Here is a 1,014-nt window from a genome sequence, read left to right as displayed (position 1 = left end):
CTTCAGCTCTTACCACCATGTTCGGGGATGATTTCTGCCGCGGCAGGCACCGGAGACCTTACGGCCACAGCTCCGAACGGGCGCATCGACAATGGAGGCGGATAATATGGTCCACTCGGACTCAATGTCTCCAGCCTCCCCCGGGATCTGACCAAAGCTCTGCCGGAGGTGGGAGTTGCAGATCTCTCCGACAGGGGATTTTGCTAAATGTTCCCAACAGACCCTCACAATATGTTTGGGTCTGCCGAGCCTGTCCAGCTTCCTCCCCCGCCATCGGATCCAGCTCACCACCAGGTGGTGATCAGTTGCCAGCTCCACCCGAGTGTCCAAGACATATGGCCAGAGGTCAGATGAAACAACCACAAAGTCAATCATCAACCTCCGGCCTAGGCTGTCCTGGTGCCATGTGCACCGATGGACACCCTTGTGCTTGAACATGGTGTTTGTTATGGACAAACTGTGACTAGCACATTAGTCCAATAACAGAACACCACTTGGGTTCAGATCGGGGGGGCCGTTCCTCCCAATCACGTCCCTCCAGCTGTCGCTGCCCCCAGTAAACTCCAACACATAGTGGCTAAGCTGGGGGGCTTTGAGCAAGCCCACACTAGCCCGCCGCTTCTCACCACGGGCAACTCCAGAGTAGTAGAGAGTCCAGCCTCTCTCAGGGAGTAAGGTTCCAGAGCCCAAGCTGTGCGTGGAGGTGAGCCCAACTATATCTAGCCGGTACCTCTCAACCTCCTGCACAAGCTCGGGCTCCTTCCCCACCAGCGAGGTGACATTTCATGTCCCCAGGGCTAGTGTCCGTGTCCAGAGATCGGGTCATCGAGGCCCCTGTCTTCAACTGCTGCCCGATCCACTGCGCACCAGCCCCTTTTGGATCGTCCTGCAGGTGGTGGGCCCATGGGAGGACGTCCCCACGTCACCCGTTCGGGCCAAGCCCGGCCACTAAGTGCTCGCATTCGAGCCCCGACCCCCTGGCTGCGCCATGCTAGGCGACATCACTGTCCTTGA

The sequence above is a fragment of the Monopterus albus genome, unplaced genomic scaffold (genome assembly GCF_001952655.1).
Source record: "Monopterus albus unplaced genomic scaffold, M_albus_1.0 scaffold269.1, whole genome shotgun sequence".
Classification (NCBI taxonomy): Eukaryota; Metazoa; Chordata; class Actinopteri; order Synbranchiformes; family Synbranchidae; genus Monopterus; species Monopterus albus.
Note: the sequence above shows the minus strand (reverse complement) of the source record.